The sequence below is a fragment of the Myxocyprinus asiaticus genome, chromosome 10 (assembly GCF_019703515.2).
Source record: "Myxocyprinus asiaticus isolate MX2 ecotype Aquarium Trade chromosome 10, UBuf_Myxa_2, whole genome shotgun sequence".
In the NCBI taxonomy this organism is placed as follows: Eukaryota; Metazoa; Chordata; class Actinopteri; order Cypriniformes; family Catostomidae; genus Myxocyprinus; species Myxocyprinus asiaticus.
The window spans coordinates 32,675,530-32,698,068 of record NC_059353.1 but is presented as its reverse complement, the minus strand read 5'-3'; the positions used below and the strand labels follow the sequence as shown (position 1 = coordinate 32,698,068).

Here is a 22,539-nt window from a genome sequence, read left to right as displayed (position 1 = left end):
TTATAATTCACAGCCAATTTGTCAGACTGAGAACTCAATCCATTTGATTGATTCAACTGAAATATTTGACATCAATAGAAGATTCACTGTTTTTATTTGGTTAGCCAAAAAAGGCCACCATAACATGTAATAAAAGGCCTTTAAAACAAATTCTGCCCTTTAATAAAAAAAAGGACATTTCTGACACTGGTTTATAACTTTGGCACCACAGAGGCATAAAAGCAGTGCTTGCTACCTTTCAATATTACAAGTGTGGAACTTTGCTTGACTTGGGGTAAAAATGGACTTAAACCCAAGGTTAAAAAAAGATGTTAACCCAGGGTTAAGCATAGTGTGAAAAGCCTATCAGAGTTCCAAGACTTAAATGAAAATATCAGGATCCTAAGAGCCCAGAGTGAAAGGTTATTGTCAAAACAACATGGCTTATCAGGGATTCATTCAGAGCATTTAATATTCCATCACTTAATTAATGAACCCCAGCGCAGGGATGACAGTATGCATCACAGCCGACGGGCTAGGAAGCCGGACCGCCGTCCCCTCACACTCGCCGCGGCCCCAGAGAAGACCGGCCGCCACAGAAGCCACCGGCCCTCGCACCCTGGACCACGAAGTGGAACACGTTCGGCTGTTGGACCGGGCCCAAGTCCTGGACCATCCAATGGGCACACACCTATTTTCACTAAGCCCATTTTCACTATGAGGAAGTCAGATTCCCCCTTTCTTTTGGACACTATTTTCATATGGACACTTTATTTGCCCTTTGCTTTTATTATTATTTCAAATAAACGCCTCTTTGAGGCCTGACGCAACACCCACTATGTCTGTCTTTTGCTCACCCCACCACAATAGATATAAACACTCCAGAGATACGACTCTATTTGAGATATCTTTTGTCTATACTTCTGCTGTCGATCAAAAACACAGCAAAAAAAACAAAAACAAAAAAACGATTTTCTTATCACCATGGCATTGATCTCACAGTGATCTAGTAATTTCCTTTAACAAAACAATATCAAAAACCACTCAAATGACAAAAACATCAGTGTGCCACCACTCAATCTTGGTAGACAGACAGAGAGATAGATGTATATTGGACAGAAAAGAAAAGTAACTTCCCAATCTAGATATAAGGTAGTCTGCAGTTATTCAGAAAGGTTTTTAAATAGAAAAATCTGATTCTGAATAGTGGCATTCTATAGTGGTGTTGGCAAAGGCAAAACTGCAGAATAAATTGCACCCCTGATATCGTGGTTTATCGTGATAGAGAGGATGCAGCAATCTATCACAATCTGGCATAATTCCACAACATTGATCCAGATACTTAAAGAGGCTCTTTAAAATGCCAAAAATGCACTTGACTACACTGTGGATCTGGATTTATAGCCAGATATAATGCTCACCTGGGAATTATTTGATGAATTACGACTGCCATGATTAACAGAAAATGGACACTAAAATCTCTTGTAAATAAAATTGTTTATAGCCTTCTTTCCATGGTGCAATATTAATTGCGCTGGGCAAACAGCGTAGAGTTTTGTGACTTACATTTATAATCAGCTTAATTTACAAAGACTGGAGCCATGTTTGCACTGAAAAAATCAATGACTTTGGCTAATGGCTGTTTCAGTGCATTTCATACATAATTTAAACTGGATTGCCTCTATTTCTTTATTTATCTCTATCATCTATCTAGTGTCTATCTTTCTACATCTCTCCAATTTATCTGGTAAATATCTGTCTCTCTGCAGGTCTGATCCTCTGTGCCGTGTCTGTTTTTGTCTCGTCCTGTTTGTCTGTTTATCTACGTCCCCCCTGATAAAATGATGCTAGAGGGAGCAGATAAAGACAGACGGCAAATCAGTGCAAGGGATGGAGAAACGGAGACAGAAAGAGAGAGATAAAAAGGAGATAAGTCTGTGTACTTGGCAGCAACCATTTTTTAACGTGTCGAAACAGCAGTTCTCATAGGAGTGGATTTGGACAGCAAAGAGCTAGCAGATATAGAGATAGGGCAATAGAGATAGCACAGACTGCAAGACTCAAAGGGAGAGATGGAAAAAGCTGAAAAAGCCAATATTTCTAATTTATTACTATGGAAACTGTCCAGCCTGGCTTTTAAGAGTCAAAGATCACAGGGTCATTGGCACTTTTAATCCTGGTGAAGCACTGGAAATGCCTACTCTGTGTCTGCCAAACAACACTGAGAGAGAGAAAGAGATATAGAAAGAGAGAGAGAGAAAGGGGTGGGGTTAGAATCTCAGTCAAAACAATGAAAAAAAAAAACAAATTATGGAAAAAAATTAGGGCAGAACAACTGCCTAAATAATGAAATCCAATTGAAAGAGCCAATTCAAAGCCTCATGCCAAAATCAGACTGCATGAGAATCGTGCCATTATGGTTAATCAGATATAATAGTTAACACAGTTTTGTTTTGGATACAAGAACTGATTTGTATAGGGTTCCTCATGGGGTTTTGGACTGAAAGAGTCTGGAAAGAGATGGAATGAATTAAAGACAAAAATAGACACATATAACGAATGTGATGACAACACACTTTCAGAATTCAAGAACAAGTGGTAGCACTTTTGTCTAGCCACATTTTCCATTTGCTACACTGTCATGCGTTTATTTCATAATTTCAAGACAATCGCTTGCTTCAAAGGCACAGACTGAAGCAAACAAACAAAAGTACACATTTAACTCTCCTTTAAACCCAAAACCTGTTCTTTTTATCCTTAAAGGAATATTTCAGGTTAAATACAAAATGTCTACTGACCGCATATGTGGCCTGCTGTACACTTACAATAGAAGATTGCAAGTAGGCCAAAAGGTGTATACGTGAATAAATGTGCAGTATTAAAAAAGCATAAATGTGCAGTTTTGTTAAAGCACTTCACTTATTAAATTCTTTAGTAAAAAAGGTTATTTGAGCTGTAATACAAGTACAGCTCCTATCTACTTAAACGGGGAATGGCCAAAATCTTCAAAGCATATAATATATTCAGTGTTGGGGAGTAGCTAACTACATGTAGCGACGTTACTAACTTAACTACATTTTTCAGTAGCTTGACAGTAGCTCAGCTGCTTTTAAAACAGAGTAGCTTTTCCAGTAGCGAACTACTTTTTCCAGCAAGTAGTGGTGTAGCGTGACCAAACGCTACATCATGTTGGTCAGATTATATCTAATAGCCTTCCTTATTGCGTAGAAGCCAAACTTATACCGGCAAAATATCTGACGATCTGGCAGCATATTTCTGTCTGCTGATCAGAATCAGGTAGCGTCGTTGTCTTCTTCTGTAATAGCAGATCACAAACAAAAATAGTGAATTACCGCCATCTACTGAGAGCTTATTACAGCTCACTTGGATAAGAAGAGATTGTCTGATGGTTATGTGAAGTGAGCAACCACAGTTTGTTTACTTTTACAAGACGTACAGGGGCAGGTAAATCTGAAAATGATAAAAGAACACCATTTTATTCATCTATGTAACAAAGAATGTTTCAGACACTTTGTTCTTAATAGATTACACAACAGCATATTTACCTTTACTTTTTTAAATAAAATAATACAAAATGTTATTATTGCCTTTTGAGGGATTTTGTTTCTGTTCTAAATATGTTTATTTCACTTATCATCTGTGCGTTATTGGGAGCAGCAAGTGAATTATTATAATATTTATAAATATACAGTATATATTATTATAATAATTACTATCATGCAGAACTATTTGATTTCTCCATTTCTTAGCATTTAATTAACTATTATTTTCATGTAAAATAAATAAAATGATTGGTAAAAGAAATAATTTATGGCATGTATTATTATGCAGCAATCTATCCACTTTTTTTTTACCTGAACAAAGCGAACAAATATTTGTAGAGCAACCTCTGTATGTGACCTGTAAAGCTGGCACTTGCATGTCAATGGCAAAAAAAGTCAGAAAATACAATGAGCATGAACCCAGGTGAGGGGAGAAACAAGCCCCGAGTCTTTATTCACATATTATCCACACTAAATATTATGTGACAAGAACAAAAAATGCCAGCCCAAGGACAGTTTGTCATAAAAATTTGATCTTTAGGGAAGTAGGCTACGCCTGGCCACAACAGGACTGAAAAGTGTGAAGCATAGCATACATTTTTTTTTAATGGCATCTGATCTTTTTTGTTTTTACAGTTGCAATCGAAATTATTCAACCCCCCTGACCAGCAATACATTCTGGTGATGTGAATTAAAACACATGAACTAAAACCTCAGTAAACAGTCAAAGTAAGTTTTTAATACACATTTGAGTGATTTTGAGAACAAAGAGTTCAGTTTACCCAAATTTAAAAATAAAAAATAACTAATTCTCTCCACAAATGTCATGTCAAAAATATTCAACCCCCAAAGTCAAAGTCAATCATTTGTGGAGCATCCTTTATCCTTAATAACAGCAAATATATGTTTTAGGTAAGTGTTGTCAGGCTTCGGACACCTCTCTATTATAATTTTTACACATTTCTCATGAGCAAAAGCTTCCAGCTCATTGACATTCTTTGGTTTCTGTGCTGCTACTGCTTCCTTGAAATCCCAACAAAGGTTTGCAATGGTATTTTAATGATGGGCCATTTAACGACATTCCACGACCTATCCTTGAACCAGATTTTGGACAACTTGGAAGTATCCTTGGTGTTATTGTCTTGCTGGAAAGTCCAGTGATCACCGAGCTTCAATTTACACACTGAAGGCATCACATTTTTCATGCCAAAATGGCCTGATACCTGAAAGAATCCATGGTGTCAGTCAAATAGTCAGGATAGCTGTTCCTTGCAGCCGCAAAACACCCCCATAACAGGACTGACCCACCTCCATGCTTGACTGTGGTGATGGTGTCGTTCTTGTCATCACCTTGTCATCTTACTCCAGACTTACTGCTGCCCCATGGGTCTAAAACTCATTTTCAGTTTAGTATCATACGTCTATAAAACCTTCTTCCAGGACTCCACAGGTCTTTCCTAATTACTTCTTGTATATTCATGTCAACATTTCCCTTGGTGAAGTTTTGCTTTCTCCCACACCCCAAGAAGGTTGCTGTTGTACCATATTTAAAAAAATGTATGAATGGTGCTGCCAGCTTTGTCTATTTGAAATTGAAGTGCCTTGGAAATGTACTTTTAGCCATGACCTTTCTTGTGTAATGAAATAATCTCCTCTATTAGCTTTTGAGACAGCTTATTTTTAATTGTATTTTTTGCATAGAAATACATTTTTGCTTACAACACTAAACTTAAATTTTAAAACTTAAATAAGTGCCATTGCAGATTGATGACTTAATTTTGTTTTAAAACAATTACTTGTGTAGCCTTACATATTTAAGAAACAGCTACATGCAGTAGGGGTTGAATAATTATGACATGGCTGTATTTAAAAAAAATCCTGCTATTTAGAAATATTAGGTTATATATTCACACTATGACTTTGAATGTGTCACTCACCTGATATAGATGTAAAGTTTAAAATTCTGGGTCATCAGAAAAGCTTACCTTTGTAAATCCTTATTGTCTTGGGGGGTTGAATAATTTCGATTACAACTGTATTTTATACTGTTGTATTTTATTTTATGGCCATTATTAACTGTATTAATGTTAATATTCATTAAATGTATTAAATACATTTAATATATTTAATTAAACACATTAAATGTATTTAATACATTAATTAATAAATGTCATTAGTGTACATTTTTTTATTAATATTATTGGTTTGATAGTAACAATTAAAAAAAGATTATTGCCTCATTAAGTAGCTTCAATGTAGCTAGCTACTTTTTGATAGTAACTTGTAGTGTAGCTAACTACTTTTTCAAAAGAGTAGCTTGACTGTAGCTTAACTACTTAATATTATGAGTAGCTTGTAGCTTGTCAAACTACAGTTTCAAAGTACCCCAACACTGAATATATTTCAAATCAGCAATAAAATCTAACAACAACTGTATCATAAAATGTGCTGCTTTGGTTCAGATCAAGCAAAAAATATATGACGATCAGGATAGTCCAGCAAATGTGCATCCACATTTTAGATGAAAACTGAAAGCCGATGTTACAATCAAAAAGGTGATTGGCTTATTTAACTGTAAGACAGGACTTCTATTCCTACAGCCGCTATATTCAGCCTTACGATTTCTCCCATCCATAAGTATCTTTTCCATGAGTACTTAACTATGCACTCATAAAAAATACATTATATATATCCTTGTTGCACTCTAATCTGTCTTGGATGCTACTATTCTGATGTTAATGAAACTTTGTTAAGCAGCACTTTTCGTACTGCTGTCTCCTTAAGATGAATCGCTTATGATGTATTTCCTCTTTTGTAAGTCACTTTGGATAAAAGCTTCTGCCAAATTTATAAATGTAAATTTAAGTATACCAGTGACCATTTCATTAATTAATGTGCCTGGTGTTATTGATGCAAGGTGGATTTTCCTCAGTGTAAACAGACCTTTCTAGTAGCCTTGTGCATATGATGCGAAAGTTACAGGATTTACAATGTTTACATGACAGGGGTCATAAAACGCTCTTTTTTTTATATAGTTTATTATCTTCCCTGAGGTCCACTGATAATGTAAGTAAAACATTTTTTGAACCAAAACGGTCATAATTTTGTAATATATGATTATTTTCCACACTGTCTCTGACCCTCTGTCTAAAACGCTTGTTTTTAGCCCAAGCGCCTCCTTAAATCCTTAACATAAATGCCCACTGTTATGACTGGCTAGCATCGTACTGCCCCTCAAATACAGCCATATTTGAAACTCAATCGGAAGAAAATGAACCAGCTTCACAACAATAAAAAAACTACATTTCAGGGTTTACACATAATGCACACCCATCACATTGCATTCGAATATATTAAACTGTTCATCTCAAGCACAACTGTTAACATTCGGCACCATAAACTATCAAAAAATCATGAAATTTGAAATATTCATGAATCGAACCATTTACTTACAGTTTTGCAATCAAGTCTAAGCGTTTTTAACTGCCCCATCCTTCAATAACAGTTCCTTTGCAAAGCTTAAATCATTTTATGACTGGTTCACAAGCAATCCATGCTAAAATACGCTGAAGACACATCCACATGACGCACATACATAGTCCAAAGTACTGTGTGAACTAGACGCACACACATCCTGTTTCCAGCATCATCCTGCACTGAAATGCACATCACTGGAAATGCATCAAAATGGTCAAAGATGTCCATCTAGTGCATATTTACATACAACAACAATTAAAAATAGCGCAGATGGGCGCGAGAACGCCGTCCATGACGAGCTTGTGCTCAAAACAACAAGAAGCACAGCAGCTGAATAAAACCGAATGGCTTCTCTTTTTCAGAGTTGTAACTTGACACTGCGTCTTTTAAAAGCGGCCCGAGATACATGACAATGGTCAAAGATGTCTGTCTAGTGCATGTTTATATTCAAAAATAATTAGTCCAGATGGGTCCCTATTGGGGTTCAGGAATAGTTAGCCACACTAGGTCTTTTTGTCCTGCTCTCTCTCTCCGAGTATGAACTAAGCACCAGTGGGAGGGGCCAAGGGTGCAGTGATTTTAAGTAGGTGTTGATGTTGTTGCTGTAGAGACGGTCATGAATTAACAGGCCCCCTAGTGAAATACGGTAGTCACGGAAGGAGAGAGCGAGGCGTTTTTGCAGCTTGGTTTAAATAAATGCTTTTATTGCATTGGAGATTAAGTTTTGAGGTCTGAAATTAACAGTATGTTAGTAGAGTAGAAAGACCTCTTATATTTCAAAATATCAAGGAAAATTTGATTTCTCACGACATGACCCCTGTGACGAGGAGGAGGGTGTGGCCGGGCCGTAACGATGGATGCCTGGCGCTGAATCAGACCAATCAGCCGGGATAGGGATCATGTCATGAGATATCAAAAGAGGAGCCAGAGACAGTTCGAGAGAGAGGGAGAGATGCACGCAGCCACTGTGTGTGTGCATCAGTCTTTATGAGTGTGCTTTTGATATGGTGAAAAGCAGGTTTATGTTGTGTTTTGTTTAATTAAAAGTCTTTGTGTTAACCTGGTTCCTGCTTACTCCTTTCCCGATGAACAAGAGGCGAGTCTGCCACAACCCCTTTAAGTCATGTGGCTATACTTTCTAAACAGTATTGTTTTTTAATATTTATCCCAGTGAGGTGTGTACCTGTAAATACAATTTTTGTTTGTTTTAACAAAATGTCAAAATAATTTTATGTGGTAATCGACCGCATACCACAGGTGATGTTAATAGAGGTCACCTCCACACTAATCTATTTTCTTTTGAAACCTCTGCTTTCAGTTTCCTAAGATCATTGTTTTCCAAAGTATGCGATACTAGAGACCGTTTTCTAAAGTCTGGAGGAAAACGTTATTTCAGTGTTGATGAGAGGCTTTTTCAAACAAAAATGTATTAGTGTTGCCATAGTTGTAGTCAACCTGGAATATTCCTTTAAATGCTCTCATGCCTAAACCCCCCCCCCCCCATTTTCTCCCTTCTCAGCTGTAAACAGCGTCTGCTCAGAGAGGCTGAGTGGATGAGGAGACGATTAGAAATGTAATCCTGTTACAGAGACTGCGTCCAGGAATCGCCTCTCACAGAACGCCTCTTTAGCACCACCTTAAAATGCTATCTTAACTGTCAAAGGACCAAAAGCGCACTTTTATCTGCAAAAGAACAAATGAAAATCAGGATTTAAAATTGAAATTCTGTGTTTGTGTTCGTGTGTGGAGAATCTCTCTGTCTGCTCTAATTCACAGCAAGAGGACAGATCATTTGATGGAGCGCAGATGGGCTCAACGGAGATGAGTGTTCCTCGTAATTCTTCCAAAGCGAAATATCACACTGCCACAGACATTCGCGAGAGACCATGTCAGGCCTTGCTCAGAGCGAGAGGAACAAGAACATGAGTGCATGTTGGGTAGATCTCAGCTGACACAGTTCTGACCACACCCCAGACTACAAACCCTCTTACTACATATCAATGAACACTGTGGTGGATTGTGTCAGGCCCATCCGTTGCCATGGTAGCCCAATGGTGTGCCAGTGATTTCCATGGCGAGTTGGAGTGAAATCATCACAGTCCAGAATCCAAAATTACATTTTTGCTGGCTTGCCCTTTATATTCTTGGACACAGACATACACACACACACACTCATGCCTAAACTTGTTGTTCAAAAACTACACAAAGCCTGCACTAGTCACAACAATCAGTTTATAAGTAAATAAAGCAACAGCAAACAACTTTCATTAGGTTTTTACTGGTATATTTATTAATTGCCTTTAAAATGTGGCAGTCATTTACATTGATAATTATGCACTCTTTTCAGTTAAAGCGATAGTTCACCCAAAATGAATATTCTCTAATCATTTACTTACCCTCATACCATCCCAGATGTGTATGACTTTCTTCCGACTCCAGTGGTTAAATCTAGATCTTCAAAAGCAATATGATAAGTGTTGGTGAGAAACAGATAAATATTATTATATTATCTAAGTCAATTTTTAACATAAATTATCCTCTCTGCCCAGTAGAATAATGCATATTGCTAAACACATAAGAAGAATGTGAAAGTAGAGATTGATAGTAAAAAGGGACTTTACTATTGATCCGTTTCTCACCCAAACCTATCATATCGCTTCTGAAGATATGGATGTAACTATTGGAGTCATGTGGATTACTTTTATGCTGCCTTTATGCCCTTTTGGAACTTCAAAATTTGTGTTCCCATTCATTTGCATTGTATGGACCTACAGAGCTGAAATATTCTTCTAAAAATCTTCGTTTGTGCTCTGCAGAAGAAAGTCATACACATCTGGGATGGCATGAGTGTGAGCAAATGATGAGAATTTTCATTTTTGGGTGAACTATCCCTTTACCTAAATTCATGCTTGAGACAGATTTTTGTTCAATCAAATATTCTCTGTAATGAGCATATGCCCCCAACCCCCTCCCCACCCTGCAACTGACCAGCCAGTTAAAACAAAAAAACAAAACAAAACAAAACAAGCCCTTGTCTTCTCTGCCAAACTTCCCATTTCAAAATGAAATACATCAACACAGGACTGAAAACTGTACTTGTAAAACGATTTCAGTCAGACTAAAACAAAAAAATTTCTTTTTAAAATGTCATGTAAATGCTTCAGTCTGATTTTTGCAAAATTAGACTAACACACCTAGATAATGCAATTGTAGCTCAGCTTTGTCCAGCATGTATATATTTTTTATTTCTTTCCTTTTTTAACGCCATGCCAGCTTCTATGGCTGTATTCATTGCGAGAGCCAGATAAGTTATTCAAGAGTAAAACTAAAAAAGGTGTTTAAGATATAGAAGCATTACAGTCCAGTAAGACATGTTTAATGGATAGTGGGCGCTGACAGGATGGGCACTTTGGTGAATTTTCTCCAGATAGTAAAAATTGGTGTGTGAGCCTTGCGTGTCCTATCCGGCATCGAGTGTAAGTGACTTGATCCCAACGATTATTAAAAGGGAATACGTGTCTTGTCCCAACAACAGGATTTATTTCCCGTAATTTGTTGGATAAACATTGATCCCATTCTGACTGCCATTTGTTTTTAGTGTATACATTTAATGTTGGTTTTAGGTCTGTTAATTTTACTGGCATTTTACTGGTTCTGAGGATAATGCTTCTTTGGCAGCTCTATCTGCTTGTTCATTTCCAGAGATTCCTGAGTGGCCAGGTACCCAGCAGAAAATAATACTAAAATTCTTTGATTCCAGAGATGACACTTTGTTTAAAATCTTCACAATTGTTGAGTGATCGGTTCTTATAGACTCCAATGCTTCCAGACATGATTTAGAATCAGTTATCATTAAAAAGGATTTCTGTGGAACAGTCTCAATGAACTTCAGTGCTAGTAATAAAGCATTTGCCTCTGCAGTAAAAACTGAACTTTGGTCGGGGATGCGGATGTCTTGACACAGTTGACTTGTTGCAAAGGCTGCTGCCACTTGATTTCCAGATTTGGATCCATCTGTATATATATATATTGGGATATGTTGTGGGAACACTGCTCTTATATCCAGGAATTGTTGGTAAAATTCATTCGGATGAGTTTTTGATTTTTGGTTTCTCGTTAAATCCAGATGGATTTTGGGCTTTTTGAGATCCCATGGGGGTATTTAGCAAAATGTGTCTGCTCCAGAATGTTTAGATCCATTTTCATATTCTCCAGATGGGTTTTTACACATCGGCCAAATGGACGAATGTGACTTTGTCTTCTTTCATATAGTATTTCATGTTGAGTTGAGAAAACTACTGGATGGGCTGGATTTTCTTTATTTGTTTTCAGTTTGATTGCATATTGTAGGGTCAGCTTTAGGCATCTGATTTCCAAGGAAGGTTCATTGGCTTCCACATATAAACTTTGAATTGGTGATGTTCAGTATGCTCCTAAGGCCAGTCGAATACCTTGGTGGTGAACAGTATCTAGAAGTCGTATATATGATCTCCTGGCTGATCCATAAATGATGCTTCCATAGTCCAGCTTTGCGCGAATCAAGGTTCTGTACAGATTCATAACAGTTGAACTGTCTGCTCCCCATTTGGTTTTGGATAAAACCTTTAAAACGTTCATAGCTTTAAAACATTTATTTTTCAATAATTTAATATGAGGGATAAAAGACAGCTTGCTATCAAAGTTGATACCAAGGAACCTGTTCTCTTTAACGACTTTGATGGGGACTCCGTCCATAAACAGCTCTGGTTCATTGTGCAACGAACGGAGCTGACCGAAATGCATACAGACAGTTTTTGTTTGTGAGAACTTGAAACCATTCTGAGTTGACCTGGAGTGCATTTTGTTTATCTTCAGTTGAATTTTTCGCTCGATAGTATGCATGTACTTGCTTCTGTAGTAAATGCAGATGTCGTCTACATATAAACTACAATGAACATCAGAACCAATGACTTTCGCAATGCTGTCTATTTTAATACTAAAGAGAGTTACTGATTGAATACTACCTTGAGGTACTCCAAGTTCTTGTTTATGTAGATTGGACAAGGTGTTTGCTATCTTTACTCAAAAAAGTCTGTTCGATAAAAGATTTTCAATAAAGGTTGGCAGGTGACCTCTAAATTTAATTAGATACAGATACTTTAAAATGCCATGTTTCCACGTTGTGTCGTAGGCTTTCTCCAGATCAAAGAAGACAGCTACAACATGCTCCTTTCTAATAAAAGCATCACGAATATAGCTTTCAAGACAAATAAGATGATCTGTAGTGCTTCTACCTTTCCTGAAACCACATTGGGCATTACTTATGTGATGTTCAGATTCCAGTACCCAGACCAGGCGATCACTGACCATCCTCTCCATTGTTTTACATAAGCAGCTGGTTAAGGCTATAGGACAATAATTTATGGGATCACTATGGTCTTTTCCTGGCTTTGGAATGGGTATTATATCTGCTTCATGCCAAGTGGGTGGGATTTTTCTAGATATCCAGATTTAGTTGAAAATTCTAAGGAGCATTTTCAGAAAGATGTGGGGTAGATTCTTTAAGAATTGATAGTGGACTTCATCTGGTCCAACAGCTGTGTCATGGGATTTTATAGCTCGCTGTAGCTCTTCCATGAAGAGGGGTTGATTGTAGGGCTCTGCATTGCTAGAGACAAATTTAATCTTCTCTTTTTCTTGTTGAGCATGAAATATTCGAAAAGCGGGAAGATAGTTCTCAATAGATGAATTGCTTTCGAATGTTCTTGCTAAAATGTTTGCAATTTCTTGTTTTGACATCAGGAGTGTGCCATGCTGTTTGATGTGTTGTATTTGAGGGCCATTGTTTTTTCCCTTCATTACCCATATCAAGTTCCATATTTGGTTTGATGACGTACTTGTTGTCAAGCTGGAAACTAATCTTCTCCAGCTTTCCTTTTTAACTTCATTTGTGATTCTTCTTGCTCATGCTCTACTCATCTTGAGTTTGATAAGATTTTCAGTTGACAGGTGTCTAAAGAAAATCCTTTCAGCTTTCTTCCTCTCTTTTATGGTTTCCTTACATTTATTATCAAACCATGGAAGTCACCTATGTTTCATATTTAAAGATGTTCTTGGGATTGTATCATTAGCTATAAGTGTTTTAGTAAAATTCTGCATAGCATCCTTGCTGTCTTCTGGAAACTGTGCAAGCCTCTCATAACAGAGGGTTTGAAACTGAAACCAATTAGCTTTTTTAATTTGCCATCTTTGTACATTTGTTTCTACCTCTCTTCCTTTGATGGTTACAATGATTGGGAAGTGGTCACTACCACAGAGGTCATGCCAGACTCTCCATGATAGGTCCAAGTATAATCCAGGCTGACAAACTGTTAAGTCGATCGCAGAGTATGATCCATGTCCCGGGTGTAAGTAGGTATTTGATCCATTATTTAAAAGGCATAAAATATGGTTATCTATAAAATCTTCTTACCTTTTGTATTGCAATGATTGCTGCCCCACAGAAAGTTGTGACTATTAAAATCGCCCATGAGAATAAAGTGTGTGTGTTTGGGGGGGGGGTGGAGCTGATCAACAAGGTGATCTAGGTCCATGTGTCAAGTTTGAGTTTGGAGGAATGTAGATAGAAACAGCTGTGATGGTTTTCTGCAGAGTCAGTCCTACTGCTGTCACCTGTAGGTTGCTTTTAATATTTATATGTCTGTGGATCACATCATTTTCACACCCGCTTGTCATTGGGATCGAAGGTATTAAATTTTTTTACATTTTTAAAAGAGTACAATCTGATGGTAATTGTGTTTCCTGAAGACATATGGTTATAGGATTGGTGACTGCAATTAAATGTTGTAGCTCCATAAAATTAGCCCTGATACCACGACAGTTCCATTGGATAACATTCTCCATTACCTGTTAGGAAGAATAGGGACAGTTGGTCTGATTTTGCCTTTAGGGGACGGACTTCTATTATGATGTTCCCTCTCTTTCATTTCCACACCTCTAGTATGCCTTGTCTTTGAAGTTTCATCCTGGGGTGCTTTTGATTGTGAAGAGCTTGCCTTTCTATTGTTTTTATTTGCGTTTTGGTTCTCTGTTATTGAGCTCTGATTGGAATGGATGTCATTTAGAAGAGTTCCTGTATTCTTCGTCTTTGGGGGAGTATTACTATAATTTATAGTTTAGGGTTTATCTTTGTGCATCCAGGTAATATCTGTCTGGCAATCTATTGTTCTCACAACTTTTTTTGCAGCAGAGGCAAATGTTTTATTCAGAGTAAACACAGGGACAGCAGCTACCATTTTCTTTGCTTCAAGATAACTGATTCTCTTAGTGCATCTGATCTTCTGTATTTCTTTTTCTTTGATCCACACGGGACACTGTTTTGATGCAGCTGAGTGGTCACCTGAGCAGTTACAACATTTAGGTGGTTTTTCACAACCCTCTTTGTCGTGGCCCTCCTCCCCACAGTTCCAACTGGTATGTTTGTTGTTGCAGCCATTGGATCCATGTCCATACCTTTGACAGTTGAAACACCGCAGAGAGTTGGGTACAAATAGGTCCACCGGAACACTTAGGTATCCAATTTGAATTTTTTCTGGAAATAGCGGTTTATTAAAAGTGAGGATGTATGTACTAGTTTTGATTGTTCGCTCTTCTCTCTTGATTATTATTCTTTAACATTTGTTACTCCTTGAGTCTTGAGTTCATGTGTTATTTCTTCTTCATCCACGTTGTCCAGCTCTCTAGTGTGGATTACTCCTTTACTGTAATTCAGAGTTGGATGAGGGAAGGTCTTTATCTGTACTCCGGCTAATGTGCTGGCATGTAGTAAGTTTTCAGCATTGGCCTTTTTACTGCACTCCACAAGAATTTGACCAGATCGAAGCTTTTTCCACTTCTTTTACTGTACCTGCAATTCCAGCAATACCCTTTGGTATAGCAAAAGGGGAAAGCTTGCTGATTGGAAAGTCTGGAGCAGCAGCTTCAATAATGATACATTTTGGCCAGTCATCATTATTCGGTATAGAGGCACATTTGTTTTCTGAAGCATTATCAGTGTCCAAGTCCAAAAACCGCTTTTTTGAGGTGTGATTTGTAGCCATGTTTTAGTTTTTCAGTTTCACCATCTCTGCTCCCCACCCACCTTGGTGCCCAAAAGAGAGGGATGCACAGCGCCGCAGATCTCCAACAGATTATGCATCAGGGATACAGGGATGATATACTCAAGCAAACTGAGCAACAAGTTGCTCAATTTACTTGATTGACTCTTAGCCAACGCCTACTGGGAGTCTGAGAAATATTTGATGCTCAGTTACCCTATACAGAGCAGTCCCAGGGCAAGTCTTCACCAGCCCATTGATTGGATCGAGCCATTCCAACCTCCCACCCAGGTGAAGTAGGAGCCAAAGTAACGGGTTGAATTAACGGAGTCCGCAGCAAACCGCATTTCTCGGGCACCAAGATCTCTTCCTCCACTGACACGGGTCACAACTCACGGCAAATGAGTCGTCTCTTTTTCCTATTTCTTATAATAGTAAATAGGTAAAAAAGGGATCTATTAAACTCTGGGTTCTTACAGAGTGGTGGAAAAACCTTTATAGCTATGACCCTAGCAATGGGGGGGCTTGAGGGTTGTTCTCTCTTGCCCAAGGAGAAGACCCTAGCACTATGGAGGGAAGGAGCATGCCACTGTTCCTTTCACAGTCTACCATCATAAAGATGGGTCCTGTGCCGTACCCGGTCCAGCATGTATACACATTAATCGGACCACAATTGGCAGCCTCTGCATTGTGCACATGTATGCTCTGAAATACAGATGACACAAAACATGTATTTAACACTTCCTCAGCTAAGGTCCTTCATTCAAATATTTGATTACACATTATGTCATGTATACTTAGACAGATGAAGACTGTAGCTTGACTATGCAAAAACCTTCTCTAGCTTTAATTTAACTGTGCATGTAAACAAGCAGACTGTACGTGTTGAACATGTAGTCCAGTTTTCTGAGAAAATTTGTCTCTTGGGTCTCAGTCAGACATCTCAGACTCTCGCTGTGCCCTGTTTGCCAGGCTCAGGGACAGCTGGGATATTTCTATGACAAACTGCAGGCTGGAACAACAGAGTTGTGTAAATTTCACCCTGACAGGGTGAGAGCTTCATCCAAGGCACACAACAATGTAAAGAACCTGAACAGATACTTATCCTTTTCAAGTCATCTCATCTCTTATTTGTTTATCATCTATCATGGAAGACAGTGTGTTTGTGAGCATGTGTCTATGTCTAATGAGAGGCAAACATCCCCCACAACCAAAGACTGCTTCCCTCTGGGCTGTGGTCTACCAGGAAAGCAGCTCCAACTTGGCTGATCTCAGTTCAGCAGCCACACGCTGAGCTCCACCCGTAAGTAAAACATGTGCTCCTGTGACAAGACCAAATTTGCCAACCATTCATTTCAGCACCCCTCCCTCAGTAAAATAACCTCTCATTCGACTCTCTCATATTTTCAAGCTATCGTACATCTCTGTTATACTGTATTTCCTGTCTCCGCCCAAGCATGCATGACTTGCCCTTTTCACTGCTGTTCTGAGTCACTATGTGTGACATCTGTTTTATAGAAACACGTTACTGTACCAACATTTTTGCAAAATAATTTTTACATGACTCATTGCATTTATCGTGGCAGTTTCCTGGTGAAATGAATTCTCTAAAATGTGACTGTATTGTGTAGCATTAAGATTTGTTTTCTATACCCATTACTTACAAGGGGGTATACACTGTCCACATTTTTCTGTCCATACAGTGTACTTCTGAAGTAGGTGATCATCAGGAAAGGTGTGCAACAGGCAAGCCATACAATCACTTGTGGGTAGGGTGTTAGTAAACAGGAAGCCATATGCAGACACAGCCTCTTCTGCAATCTCCCTTTTTCACCTCAGAAATACTTTGTCTGTTTTTCTGTATCTCCTCCTCACTTCTCTGCATTCCATTTGTCTCCACACCAATAGGTAATGATAATCGTAAAATGCTAATTTAAATATAAAATGCTGACACAGCATTCACTGCAGCTATGAAAAAGGGCCCTATAGCGGCCAAAATGATTGGCAATGACATAGTAAACTTTACAATATTCTTTTGCTTTTGGAAATTTGTCTACAAACATAGTTTGGCACTAGTTTGTCTTTTTTTCACAAACCCTGACTCACACAGATTGGCCAAACAAGGCAGAATTTCTCTGCAGTTTTCATCTGGCACTGAAAAGCATACAAGGAAAAGAAATGAGAAGAAAACAATATTTATGAGATAAAAGTCTAAAAGATGCAGGCAGACCTGAGATACTGCTGGGAAACAGAGCCAAATTCTCTGAAACACACGCAGGAAGTCATTTGACATGAAAATGTCAAAATTTGCATCCACTGATTCCACTCATGGAGGAACGTGTATACTTTCAACACTGACAAACAGGCAGTGATAAAACACCTTTAGTGGGAGCTGCACCCATCTTGATTTTCATGTAGATGCACAGACTTGAATCCTGAAGGAACACAAACCATCTTTTATCACAACACAGATAAATACTGAGACATAAATACACACAAACCCGACTGCAGCCTTCAAGTGGAATCGGAAATATCGTAATTATGATTCAGGTGCACATGGATGACTAAGAGAAGTTGTGTTTACCAGTGGGAACTTAGAATACTCAATGATAGCCAATGTGATATGACGTTGGAAGCGGTATGTCCACATGAGAGTGAATGGCTTTGCAAAGTTTTTCCAATATTAACTGCTGTATTTCAGTAACATGAAATTGTTTTGTACAACATTACAGTAGAGCTAATAGTCAACTAATTTAAAGCTTTTGACCTACCTCAATGGTGTGCTTTAAGCAAGATAATTAATTATTTGTTATCATGTGTAAATAAATCATCATAAAGGTTGTGTAAAAGTGATGCAAGGGTATTCCCTTATGTTTATGCACAGGTACAACAGAAAAAGGAGCTTTTAGTGTTGTTTTTTCTCTTTATTATGTTGGCTTGAAAAAGCCAACGAACTAGAACCAAAATGATCACACGGAATGTCGGAATGCTCCTGTACCCTAGGATCGGCCACATTATGCAGACTCACGAAAAGATCCATCTCCTATCAGTCATTTTTGCATCAGCTCCAGCATTTACCTTCCTCTGTGGCACGACCTGAACCGCATTGCATCAGCAGCATGGGAGACCTGGGTTCGGATCCCATGTTGAAACCAGGAAGTAATCGCGTTGGCATAATCAGTGATGAGCGCGAATTGGAGGTTGCATTTTTCCCTCTAACATTACATTTTTACCCCACTGATGGTTAGGTTTGGGGCAGCAGTTTATCAAATATTAATTCCTCTTATCTGTATTACATCCTGTACAGCTAAAAACAACTCGCTTCACAACTCGCTTTTGGCGCTTTTCCCTTTGGCCTCTGGGTGCAGTGTTTCAAATTTCAATAACCACAGACAGATTTAACTAAAAAAAAAGTCAACTTACTGTTTCTGATTTAACTGAGAAAAATCTGCCCTTAGCAACACCTAGAAACCAGCCAGAAGATCCTAACAATGCCTGGCAACCACTGACATGACCTTAGCAACCACTTAATAATGAACTGTCTGCCTTTCTGTATGTCTGTCAGACAAGACTTTGCCAATCCAACCTCAAAGTTTGTCTTGACAAACTTAGATACCTATCTAGTTTGTTTTGTCTGCTGCCATATTTAGTTTCTGACTTGAATGCGTAACATGTCATAATAACGACTGCCCAACTAAAACATAGAAGCTTCCCAGGTGAACTTAAAGGCTGCATAAGCCCCATGACCATAAAAGAGGCCACAGTGGCTGAGATCAGTGCTTGTGTAAGATTCAGGGGATTGTGGCACCAGTAGCTGAGTGACACTAGAGCACAGAGGCCCCAGTCTGTCATCAGGAAACCAACTCACACAAACACAGGCTCACATAACCACAAAGTCACACACAGTCATAGCAGCTACATTGTCATTGTTCTTGACAAACAATTACTGTCTGGAACAGAGCACAGCACTACCAAACAAAGTTTACTTTGATAAAAAAGACAATTTATAGCAAATTGCTGAATCAGTAAACAAAAAAATTATCTTTAATGAATCTAAGGACGGTGGCCTGAGGGTTTCCTCACAGCAGATATTTTAAAAAACGTTTAGTCTCCCAATAAAGATCAGATTTTGGTTTGATTCTGCTTTGACAAATTACATTCAATGATTCATATTTATTCTCTTTCATTCATGAAGCGAAAATATCAATGAGTGAGATTAGATACTGTGTTTCAACTGGTTTTAAGAATGGCACACTTCTTACTCCAAGATCTTTCAGGCGAGAGCACATATTCAGAGAGTTGTTATAAGGAAACATTTGCGGAGATTGTCAAATGGCTGTACATGCAAGGTTTTATGGAAAGCTCTTATGGTGGTTTGGGTGTGTATTATGTTAAGTACTAACTGCAGTCTTGCTCTACCTTGTTTAAAGTGTGGTAATACTAGGCTTTGAGCATGCAAAAATATCTATAACAATGTAAACCATGCAGCTTTAAAGTTTGTATTGTTTGTATTGAGCCAAGAGGTAAAAGTGTGACGTAAAGATCCTCTATAGAGCACAACAATACCCAGCTGCCCACTTTATCAGCCGTCTTTGTTCAAGACGTATTTACCCATTCGTAGGGATTTAAAAAAAAACTGGTCATGAACCAGATCAACCAGCTCTGAGGTGAATCACAACATTACAAACTTTGATTTGAAACAAAAATGTATTTCATAAGATAATGATCTATAGTCCCATGAAGCATTGTGAATGACATACTCGAATTAAAAACATTTGTAAAATGTTTTATAACAAATATAAAACTATTGATTTAAAGTTGTTGATTGTACGGATAGAAACAATATATTTTAAGTTTAGTGCAAAATATTCAAATATACACTGGCGGCCAAAAGTTTGGAATAAAATACAAATTTTGCTGTTTTGGAAGGAAATTGGTACTTTAATTCACCAAAGTGGCATTCAACTGATCACAAAGTATAGTCAGGACATTACTGATGTAAAAAGCAGCACCATCACTATTTGAAAAAAGTAATTTTTGATCAAATCTAGAGAGGCCCCATTTCCAATAGTCATCACTCTAACACCTTATCCTTGAGTAATCATGCTAAATTGCTAATTTGGTACTAGAAAATCACTTGCCATTATATCAAACACAGTTGAAAGCTATTTGGTTCGTTAAATGAAGCTTAACATTGTCTTTGTGTTTGTTTTTGAGTTGCCACAGTATGCAATAGACTGGCATGTCTTAATATTAGTTCACAAATGGCAACAAAAAAAAAACAGCTTTCTCTAGAAACTCATCAGTCAATCATTGTTTTGAGGAATGAAGGCAATACAATGCTTGAAATTGCCAAAAAAACTGAAGATTTCATCCTACAGTCTTCAAAGACAAAGGAAAACTGGCTCTAACAAGGACAGAAAGAGATGTGGAAGGTCCAGATGTACAACTAAACAAGAGGATAAGTACATCAGAGTCTCTAGTTTGAGAAATAGATGCCTCACATGTCCTCAGCTGACAGCTTCATTGAATTCTACCCACTCAACACCAGTTTCATGTACAACAGTAAAGAGAAGACTCAGAGGTGCAGGCCTTATGGGAAGAATTGCAAAGAAAAAGCCACTTTTGAAACAGAAAAACAAAAAGAAAAGGTTAGAGTGGGCAAAGAAACACAGACATTGGACAACAGATAATTGGAAAAGAGTGTTATGGATCTTAACCCCATTGAGCTTTTGTGGGATCAGCTAGACTATAAGGTGCGCGAGAAGTGCCCGACAAGACAGCCACATCTATGGCAAGTGCAACAGGAAGTGTGGGGTGAAATGTCACCTGAGTATCTGGACAAACTGACAGCTAGAATGCCAAGGATCTGCAAAGCTGTCATTGCTGCACATGGAGGATTTTTTGATGAGAACTCTGAAGTAGTTTAAGAAGTTCTGAAAAAAAAAATTCAAATTGTAATAGTAATTTTTCACATTATTAATGTCCTGACTATACATTGTGATCAGCTGAATGCCAATTTGGTGAATAAAAGTACAATTTCTTTCCATAAGAGCAAAATCTGTACATTATTCCAAACTTTTGGCCGCCAGTGTATACAGTACAAATATAAAAGTAGTTTGAGACTGATTCAGTTATGTCATTTTCAATGAGCGGTCGATGCAGGGCTCTTTAACTGTGATTCTCTGATTTTTTTCTCTTCAGGACAATGGGTATAGTAGTTCTTCACCAGAAATTCGGCTATGGGGACACATTTATTTATTTTTTATTTAAAAAACAAGTTACTCAGATTAATGGCTTCAATAGAAACAAATACCATTGATTAACAACCTCTGAGCTCAAAGTAGGTCTGTCTTTAAAGGTCATTGTTAAAATCAATTCTCCTATGGAGAAAATGAATAGAATTTGTATTTCTGGAACCACACTGTTGCACTCTATTGGTCAAACATATTTCCTCTATATGAATTCATAGGTCAGTGTTCACCAAACTTGAACTTTGGTATGCAGCGGAACAGTGGTGTGCACAGAAGCGGGGCAGCAGGGACGCTGCCTCTGTCATTCAAAAATCTAAATGTGTAAAATTTTAAATGATTCAATAAAACAAAATTAAAATCTCTAATAGTCTAACAATAACAGTAATAATGTGTCAATGTGAGATTTCCTTGTAAATTGCAGAAGCATAAAAAAACAATTAGGCAGAGGTGCCTTTAACAGCACGCAGTACAGCAGATCGGGGCAAATTGAAACATTCGAAATTCCAATCGAAAGTGATCCTCCCTATGCCTTACTTACTCTGAAGGACAAAGCCTTTAAACTAGGTACTCTGAAAGGAACATGGCATAACTGTATGAATTATCCCTTTCACACAAACGATCAAACTGTTGTGATTACACTAGGCTAGGCTGTCAGTCCGCTCAAACCTTCTCCCATTCCATCCGTCACAATCATTTCCGGGGCTGGGAGAGTGGAAGGGCTAGGTTTTTAGAACCTTCTGTGCTCCTCCTTTTGTATGCTTCTATGACGATACAAACTCAGAATCCCATCTTGCATTGCAACGGAAATATGGCGGCACGTATCTCGCATATTTTAAATACATAAAGATGAGAAAGAACCTGTGGTAGTAGTTGATCAATTTTTAATTTTAAAAAAACATTTACTAGACCACATATTGTATGCCACACTGGCTGATAAATGAACAAAATGACCAGCAGTACTAGGCAAGAACAAACAAAATAAGGTGATTACTGGGTGAGAAGGATAACAAAGAGGTATATAAATATGCACATAAATAATATTTTGTAATTATGATGCTGATATGAAGTCATCCCAAACACGTTATATAATGTTGAATACTTTCATTTATACTAAAATAAATATATGCTTCACTTACGTTTCACTATCTGATTATAATAAATAACTTGCGTTGAAAAGCTTCCCTTAAATCC

General features: G+C 37.9%; 1 protein-coding gene across 3 annotated transcripts in view; it reads right to left on the bottom strand.

The window, feature by feature from the left end:
- The window catches only part of LOC127447475 (inactive phospholipase C-like protein 1), a 181,199-nt gene that overhangs the window by 89,688 nt on the left and 68,972 nt on the right, over positions 1–22,539 (bottom strand). The window contains exon 2 of one of the 3 annotated variants that reach the window (XM_051709377.1): positions 20,924–21,030. The exons of the other annotated variants lie outside the window; for them this stretch is intronic. The gene's annotated coding sequence lies outside the window, so the exon portion shown is untranslated. The remainder of the gene's footprint in view (positions 1–20,923; positions 21,031–22,539) is intronic. 3 annotated transcript variants of the gene reach the window in all.